At 39.8% G+C, this 9,539-nt stretch overlaps 1 long non-coding RNA gene across 1 annotated transcript; it reads left to right on the top strand.

The window, feature by feature from the left end:
• Positions 1-4,273: 4,273 nt before the first annotated feature.
• On the top strand, positions 4,274-9,051 carry LOC137095809 (uncharacterized). Its single transcript, XR_010908932.1, has 2 exons — positions 4,274-4,880; positions 7,834-9,051. It is a non-coding gene; the product is annotated as an uncharacterized lncRNA (long non-coding RNA).
• The last annotated feature ends 488 nt before the right edge of the window (positions 9,052-9,539 follow it).

Here is a 9,539-nt window from a genome sequence, read left to right as displayed (position 1 = left end):
CTATATTACAGTTTTAGTTGGATTCTTCAACAAAAAATGGTTTGGATTCATCAACAATATATGACTCTGAGGAAACAAAATGTCCCATGGTGCATGTAAACCAATAGAAGTACATGTAGATGTAGTACTATTTCCACAGCTATCCACAGCCATGTACAGAACATAAAATGGCACTCAATTATGTGCCAGAAAGAAACAGAAAGCATGGCTTTATAATTCTCTGAAAAAAAATATATCATAGTAACAAATGGCACAGTATTGATTGTAGAGTATTCTATCCTTCTATTCTCTGTGAATGGATATCTTCACACTCATATAAACACACACAAATCCAAACAAAGTGCATGAGCATCAGCAATGAGAAATAAATAATAATTTCTGTCCAATTTCTGGTGAACAAGCCAGGAGAACTTCCTGCTTCCTCACATTTTTAATTACTCAGCATTTACATTACTCCATTACTGCCTCAGTCCATCAATACAGGAAAAGCCAGTGTGAATAAAAACCAAATTGACTTTAATCCCTTGGGCCTATCCATGCATTTGTAAGCTTGATTTAGGAACTATAGATACCCGGACTGCACTTATGGCATGATCGTTCTACAATTGAGATTCTCATCTCTTCACAATAGAAGTACAGTATTGTCTTATTCAGACTAGATTGTGTAAGGACTCAGTTAGCCTCTTGTTGCCTAATGGATGGCCCACAGAAAATACCTCCTTGAATTTTGATGAGGTCTAATTTGCTTCTGTAACAGATGAAATAATGGGCAATTTATTGCCTTTAAATGAGATCTAAGCCTAGCAAGTGGTGGCTAGCTCAAATGTTGGTTACTGCATAGTAACCAACAAGGGAAGAGGAACATTTGGAAATCAGTTTTGAAATGGCAGCATTTTACTCTAAATTTACATCTTCCCACTGGTTAAAAAAAACAGGCCCTGAATATTCATGTGTATGCATATGTTCCTGCAAGTCATTTGTCAACTAGTGTTACCCCATGAATTTCACAGGGCTTTCTGAGGCAAGGAATACTCAAATGTTGTTTTGGCAGTTCCTTCTATAGAAGAATAGCCTACAACATCTATCATTCATCCTTTGGGGGCTGGCCCTGGTTAGCTTCCTAAATCAAATGGGAAATGGTGGCTTTGGGGCTCTTCATACTCGTGGATGTCTTGTTTATTCCAAAGAGATTTCAATATCAAGGGAAGTTGTGCACAGATTTACAGACATTCTGGAAGCAGGCAAATTTCCCTGACTATCTTCCAAAATTTGGTAATTCCACTTGAAAGAAATACAAATGGGTGAATCCAACCTACAATTTCTATCAGCAGACAAACTGAGACAACTGTTGCTAAAAGAAACCCATTGCTGAGGTATCATAGCCATTCCCAAAGCAGTTTCTACCAAACCCTGCAACCATTCCCTTCTACAGCTATATGTGCCACATATGTATCCTGCCCTCTTCTGCTGCTCTCAAATGTGATGGAGGATGCCATTCCTGGAGCTGAAGATTAGCTATGAGGAGGAAGAGGAAACAGAGCCCTCTTGTTCCCTACTTCAGAAGAAATTCAATTTCATCACATAGTTGATACAGTTATCCATAGACATATTCCTTAGTCCTTGTGAATAAACAATGGGTGTATCTGATGCAAATTAGGGGGAAAAAATCAACTCCAGTTATATCATGGGAAATATCTCCTATGGGGATCCTTTCTTACTAAATCATAATGTTGTTTTGGCCTGTGTCATGGAGGCAAGGCATTATTTATTTGTTTGTTTATTTCATTATTATTATTATTATTATTATTATTATTATTATTATTATTATCTTTATACCCCGCAAAATCTCCCGAAGGACTCGATGAAGCTTACAAAGGCCAAGGCCGCCAACAACAACAACATACAAATATAACAGTAAAACTCATAAGCAAATAATAAAACATCAAGCAAAACAATAAAACACTAAAAACAATGACACCATGACGCATTTAAAACCTAAAGGCCAGGCCAAATGTAATGGACAGAATTTAAAAGTGCTGAACTTGACAGGAGGTAGGTGCAATGTGCAGACAATCCTGGTCTTTAAAGTGCATTTGGGACATGATGCCAGGAGTTTCCTAATCTGGAAAGGCACACTGGAACAGCCAGGTCTTCAGGCTCTTCCTAAAGATTGCCAACGTTGGGGCTTGTCTTTCATACATTTGTACCCCATCCTTCTCACTCCCAAGGGAGGACTCAGGGCAGCTTCACAACAGGCACTCGTTCAGTCCATCCACATTCATAAAAAAGATTTAAAACAATTCATTAAAACATTACATTAATAAGGCATTTGTTTAAAATCACGCAGGTTTAAAATCCAAGTCCGAGTCAGTCCATTGTCATTCATATCACTTGAGTCTTATTCTCGACTGCTGCCTCTATCGTTCAAATGCTTGGTCCCATAACCAGGTTTTGAATTTCTTTATAAAGGACAGGAGGGAGGTAGCTAATCTGATGTCACTGGGGAGAGAGTTCCATAGATGAGCGACCACCACTGAGAAGGCCCTGTCTCTTGTCCCCACCAGTCACGTTTGTGATGGTGGTGGGATTGAGAGCACATCCTCTCCAGTTGATCTTAAACTTCATTATGGTTCACAACAGGAGATACGTTCAGACAGGTAATCTGGACCAGAACCGTTCAAGGCTTTAAAGGTTAAGACCAGTGTGAAGATCCCTTACCTTGCCAGCCGGGGTGGCAGGGCCTAGGAGAGACAGGCTAGGTAGTTTCAGCTTAGAAGGCCTGGCAGGGAGCGGCAGGAGCCATTTTGGTTTAGGGAAAAGCTCCAGTTCAGAGAGGGGGAGTGGCCTAGGCCTGGGCCAGCCCTGAAACAGCCAGGATTGGTTTGTTAAAGGGGGGCGGAGTTAGACTGTTGGAGGGAAAGTAAGAAGCTGTTTTTTAGACAGTTCAGTTCAGTTCTGGTTGATGTTAGAGTCAGAGTGGGATCAGAGAAGCTTGTAGGGGTTCCTGATTAGAATAGGCAGTTTGCCTGAAGTTTGCACAGCGAAGGAGGCTGTGGCAAACTAGTTACAGCTATTTAAGAAAGAAATAGCTGGGTTTTGTAATAGGAACTGTAACCAAGAAAGAACCATTCTCTTATGCAACCGTTACGCTTTTAAGAACAAGAACACTTTAATTGTAACAGCCAAGCCTATTCAACTGCATTCGCTTTATTCTGTAACTTCTATTCAATAAACCTTTCTTGTATTTGTTTGAACTTAAGCCTGAGTCAAGTGCCATTTGTGGATTTAGTCCCTTTTCTTTTTTAATTCAACCTCATCTGTTTTTCTTATAAAGAAGCCCTTTTAATAGACAATACTTGGTGGTGTTTTAAACAACCTTTTTAACATCTTAAATAGCTAGAGGGTGCCTGTTCATTTATTCTTATGGTGGCAGCGAAGGTTTAAATAAAGAGACATCCCCTCAAGTGTTATCTAAGTGCCAAAGTGGTGTGAATTCCTTATTAAAGGAGGGACAGTGTTGGGATCTGTTTGCCCCTGTCCAGTTATATGGTTTAGCCATAAGCCTGCCTTTATAATTGGGGTTAGAGGGTTTGATTGATTATATTGCCATCTGCCCGGTTAGTCTAATTGGTGGGACAGCGGTGGGATTGTGTGACCCCCTTGCCCAAATAGCATAAAGGAGCTTTTATAACCAGCACATTGAATTATGCTTGGTAGCATTATCTTAGCTTAACTTAATTTTCCTTTCTGGTTGTCCCAAACAGTAGAAGCACAGGGCTGTCAGCATCCTGGCTGTTCCTCTGTAAGGCATGTAAATTTGTTCTAGGTTCTGTAAATTAATTTGGCACAGCAGTTGAACTGAAATACTCTTTCCCAACACCAGCATTGATAAAAGACACTACATTGTTAGGACTTCATTGCACAAACCTGCTATTCCACCACAGCCCCATTGACATTGATAGTGGATAAATACCAAGTTGAGCATCTTCAATATTGCACCTTTCTTCATTCTCTTAATTGCACCAGCTTGGCAGTTTTGCAACTATACTTACATATATCCCCATAATCCCTTCTTCTGTACTACCACATTTCCATTTTTTCATTTTTATTTTAGAGCAATTTCACAATTTCCATTTTGAAAAAAAGCAACTATAACTATATATAAAATTTAAAATATGAAGCAATCGCAAACTGACAGTTTTAAAACAGTGAGGAGCAGGGAGAGGAATGGATAATCCTGCAGTCTGATATTGCTTTACTGCTGGCATGCTTGAAGGAGTGATGTGAAGGAGTGATGACATTATTATGTCCCTTATGCAAGAGAGACACCATTGTGTCCCCAATACAGAGGTGCAAAAATGGCTATGTACCACAGAGGGATTGGCACACCATACCTCCATGTGGACATGGCGGATTTCAGTCCTCTGACACTAATGCTTCACACCATTTTGGCCAAGTATACAGGACATCATGACATAGGACTAAAGACAGGCCATACTCCCCAGATACATACACTGTTCCTACCCCACTGACCATATATGGACATTACCCTTGAAGACAGGAAGGATGACATCGCCTGTAGCTGACCTCACCTGTAGATTACCTCACCCTCAAGAGTCTAACCAATCGCTTGGCAGTTATGTAATCCCCCACTGTTGCTATGCAGACTTTGCTGAAGAGCACCAAAACATATATAAACTGTGCTTAGACAACAATAAAAGGTCATCATCATTCACCTCTACACCCTGCCTCCCGCCTGGTCATTATCTCGTTTCAACATCTGGTGACCGACGACGTGATAAGATCCAGGCATCCCATGCTTACCGCTGGAATAGCTACAAGGTGCGCACCTTCAGTGAGTTTTCTCACTCCCACAAATCGTAAGTTATGGGATTAAGTATGTCAGTTTCGCAGCTGAGGCATGCACAAGAACTGTACAGGTTGTTAAGACAGGCAGGGTATTTTGAAGTAAATCAGGGCCAGGTAGAAGATTTACTTGGAGAAATCAGGTATCATTGTTTATGGTATCCAGAACAAGGTTCATTGATCCCATCGGATTGGGTCAGAATAGGTCAAACCTTTCATGAAAAACCCCAGGGGACAATTCAACAATTGTCCCTGTGGAAGCAATGTTGTGAAACAATCACTCTCCTGGGAGTGACAGATAATTGCCCACCCGTGGCTCCGGTCACGAATCAACCTCTCCCAACTCAGATCATAAATCCTCTTTTTATCCCGCTCGAGATGGGATATTCACAGCCAGCCTCCCCTTCTCTTTGTGTGAATTCACAGCTAGCCCTCCCTATCCTGCCTTCATGTGTCTTTGCTTTTGAATCATCCCCCGCCGATCCAAATCTCCCCTCTACTTCTCTTCAAAATAAACAGCCAAGTCTTGAAAAATTTTTACAGCCCCAGCCACTGAGAGACATGATTCCTCAGACCATTCAGAATGCTGGGGGCCGAGAAAACATCACCACAACCCTTCTTGACATGGCAGAATTCGAGGAAGCTGTATCCTCGACTGAACACATTCAAAACACAACAGCCGTGATTCCAGATCTAATTTATGGCTCTGACACATTCACTAAAACAGCTGGCCAACCAGAGCTCCCAACAATGACATTCAATCCCGCAACAATGGCGGTTGAAAAACCTGACATTGATCACCAAACAGTCATCAATATCATAATTCACCTCCCAGATTTTGAGTCTGAAAAAACACATGCTTTTAAAGGGGGAGTTACATAAATAAACAGTGCCTATACTACGTCTGGACAGACCGTCAGGTCACAGATTAATACATCATTGATAAGACAGTTTAACAACCCCTCTCTCCAAAAGACAACATTAAAGCATTTCCATTCAGCAAAACATAAAGCTCCCGTATATACTGTCATTAAATAAACATTTGTTACAAAATGGTTTTCAAAATGAACTTCTGTTCAATCAGAAGTTCCAGAATTAATACATACACAATATACAGTTAAGGATCAATAGAAAATCCTCATTCTTTTTAAAGAGTGTTTTGATAAAAAAGCTTTCTAAGTTTTATCCTTGATAAAGATAGTTCTTTATGTTATACTAACCCTCAACTGAGAGATTGTTTGAGATTGTTTTCATTTGTTATTGCTATTTCATAGCTATAATTTTTGCTCATTGTTATTATTGTTTCATAATTATGATTTTGCTACCATTATTTTAAATTGTGATAAAAATGTCTTACATACAAAACAGACTTTCATTTGCTTGATCAAGTGTGATACACATACCCATATACAACAATTTAAATACTGATAGAGTTGGTGTTGATTTCATAATCAAGAGTTGTGATTCTTAAAATCTATAGTTCACAACTAAAACACATTCTAAACTCCACCAACAATAACATTAAACCAGGCTTGACACACAAAGCTTCTTGTCCCTTTCGTTTCAAAGGGTTAATTATATATAAAACTCACATTCAATTCATACAATCTTAAATTTTAATCACACCTAAACAATTACATGCTTGGTTTCCATGCCTTTCATCTGATGCTTACAGATAAATCACCTTCATAAAAACACGCTTCTTACAAAACATTAGTTGACAACACATGCCCTATCAAACACAACACACTACCTATCAACATTTTAAAAATCTGATCTCAGCTTTCACTAGATTTAAACATTCTGTCATTAAATAAAATCAACACTCACTTCTTACAGACAGACACACACCCCTATTCGTTACCCACATTTAAAACATTAATAAAACAATACTCAAAACCAGACATTTATTGCTTTATTCATACATCATATCTACCTTACAGACACTAAAATCCATCAGAGTCTCTCCCTTTTCCAAGCTGACACGCGCTGCCCAAAAAGGGGGGCAATACATTCCACAGGAGACAGCTAAGCCGACACGGCCAGGCTCTAAGCTCTGATTTCATACACACACCGCCTCCTCTTTTCCTGTTTATTTTAAAATGACTTTTCAATTTATGCTTAGTTAATCTGTTTTTATGCTTTTAATTTGTCTCTTTTATATGATATTATTAGATGTTTTTAAATATGCTTTCATTCTGCTCTCATGCCTAATACTTAAAAACTACAATTCCCTTCCTTACACACACCGATACCCATTCTATACTGTGCTAGTCAAAGACCATAATAAATCATTGATTGATTGATTCATAGCTACCACAGTCCTTCCTCTATAACAAAACACAGCCCTATAAAACTCTTACCTTTTCATCCTCAAACTACAAAACCTATTATCCATTTCTCATTACACACTCACTAAAGTTTTTCAACAGCTTTACTGTTGATCATTCCCTCACTCATCCACATATATTTCAACAGATTAAAACCACTTACCCATAATATTGCTCAAAATACATTCCCTAAAGATTTTAATACAACATTTTCTGCCTTGGTCAAAGACACATTCTCTGGTTACATTTAGTTAACCCCTCACAAAACAAGACACACCAACATGTTCTCAACCACTTTCTTTATACCTTTACATTCATGAGGGTCCCTCCTACAATAAAAACTACCACCAAACCCTCTTATTACAGCGCTACGCTTACAACGTTCTACTCTTCCTACACATCTTTAACATTCCATACGATGGCCACACAAAACAAAATTGCTGAGCGTTCAAATCATACCTCTATAAAACCATCTGCTTCTTCTCACATACAAAGGAAAGGGGAGTCACCCCTTGGCCTCTTTCCTGCTCGTTTTTGGGTTTCGCTTTCCAAAGGCTTTCCCAATGGCCTTCCTATACGTGTTATTTACCATTAATCATTTGAATTTAATTTTATCTGATTCTTCTTTCGTTACCAGGATCCAGAAGCATTTCCCTCTCCCTACCCCCTTCTACTCCCTTTGATGCAGGTTGCCAGATCCGGAGTGAAAAGGCCCAGCCCCCCTCATCGCCTAGAGTCAAGGAGTTAAAAGAGACCTCATGGGCCATCCAGTCCAACCCCCTGCCAAGAACCAAGAGTTCCTGCTTCAACTGTCATAAACCTATGAACTTTAACAAACACAACTTGCTTTTTGACAACATTGTTCAAACGCACATTCTCTGTCATTGACTTCTTAAATCAAGCGCTTTGGATTCCTGCTCACTACATTTGTCTCTGGAAAGATGACGTGACACCAAGGCCTTCAAAATCCCATTCACCTTCTAGTCTATTCTATGTGTTGTTTCAAATCTCACAAATAACTTCAGCAAAATATTTATGCATGTTGTTTTTTAAAAGAGTTAGCTTAACATATTTAGCCAAACACTGTGCCTGCTTGATAATACTTTTATTATCCAATTTGTTTACTCTACACAACTATTGATGGCTATATAATAATCTGCTACTGCTACATTTGCCCATTATTATAAGCTTCTTGCTAGCCTCACGCTCTGCTGACCTTTCCCCTCCACCTCAAAGTGATATCCTAATACATGACCTGACTTCCTGTCGACTACAAAAAAACAGTTCCCTGTGACAGCTTTACCAGTCACGGCCCCTATAAGCCCCTCCTAAACATGATGTCCTTTATACATACAAATTGTTAAAAAAAACAAAAAAGGGGGAGATGAAGGAGTGATGTGAAGGAGTGATGACATTATTATGTCCCTTATGCAAGAGAGACACCATTGTGTCCCCAATACAGAGGTGCAAAAATGGCTATGTACCACAGAGGGATTGGCACACCATACCTCCATGTGGACATGGCGGATTTCAGTCCTCTGACACTAATGCTTCACACCATTTTGGCCAAGTATACAGGACATCATGACATAGGACTAAAGACAGGCCATACTCCCCAGATACATACACTGTTCCTACCCCACTGACCATATATGGACATTACCCTTGAAGACAGGAAGGATGACATCGCCTGTAGCTGACCTCACCTGTAGATTACCTCACCCTCAAGAGTCTAACCAATCGCTTGGCAGTTATGTAATCCCCCACTGTTGCTATGCAGACTTTGCTGAAGAGCACCAAAACATATATAAACTGTGCTTAGACAACAATAAAAGGTCATCATCATTCACCTCTACACCCTGCCTCCCGCCTGGTCATTATCTCGTTTCAACACATGCTGGCACAGAAGCAGAAGGGACTCATTGCACCAAGGCAGGAGTCATGTTCCAGGGCTCTCACCCAATAACAGGGGCCAAGTTTAACCAAAACAAACACAGGATATGCCAAAATCACTTTTACTTAAAGGGTTTAAACACTGAATCTTTTCAAGGTCTGACTACAGAACAGAAATATAGCACACAGCTGAGATAATACCAAGTCCCAAATTTCAAAGGCACATGTATTCAGAGTTCATAAGAAAAGGGTCTGGGTATCGAGATCCAACCCAGAGGTAACAGCCAAGATACAGGTGTCATAGTTCAACATTACTGTTCCCAAAGAGACCCCCTTTTATGCAGAGATTCTCAGCTGCTGCTCATATCAGCAGAACTTCACCAATAATCTCTGTAACCTGTGAAATGTTACTTGAAAGGGCAGATCAAACTGAACTCTTCCAAGCACTCA

Source organism: Anolis sagrei, chromosome 1, assembly GCF_037176765.1.
Source record: "Anolis sagrei isolate rAnoSag1 chromosome 1, rAnoSag1.mat, whole genome shotgun sequence".
In the NCBI taxonomy this organism is placed as follows: Eukaryota; Metazoa; Chordata; class Lepidosauria; order Squamata; family Dactyloidae; genus Anolis; species Anolis sagrei.
Note: the sequence above shows the minus strand (reverse complement) of the source record. Positions and strands in the feature narration are given on the sequence as shown.